Consider the following 352-nt stretch of genomic DNA (forward strand, 5'->3'; position numbering starts at 1 on the left):
AGCCAAAGCATGCATATATCATGCATGCATTGAACAAAATGCCTAGAATTTTGGACATCAGAATACAAGGAAACTTTGCCACGTTTTATGGGAGAACAATTATTTTAAAATAAACACTTGAAGTCAGATAAATATTAGAAATACTGTAATTTACCTTGAATGCTAAGTACATGCAACAATAATTACTAATTTGGAGAGGAGGAAGAAGTTTCATGGTCTTAATATTTGAAACACAAACAAAACCTGGGAAAACATGAAGATTTAAGCTGCAAAATTGCTTTCATAGTTAAAATCTAAAGCAAGTACAGTCAGTTTAAAACAAAAGTAAACCAAAAAAATCTGGTTAACTTAA

Source organism: Poecilia reticulata, chromosome 12, assembly GCF_904066995.2.
Source record: "Poecilia reticulata chromosome 12, P_reticulata-male-v2, whole genome shotgun sequence".
Taxonomy (NCBI): Eukaryota; Metazoa; Chordata; class Actinopteri; order Cyprinodontiformes; family Poeciliidae; genus Poecilia; species Poecilia reticulata.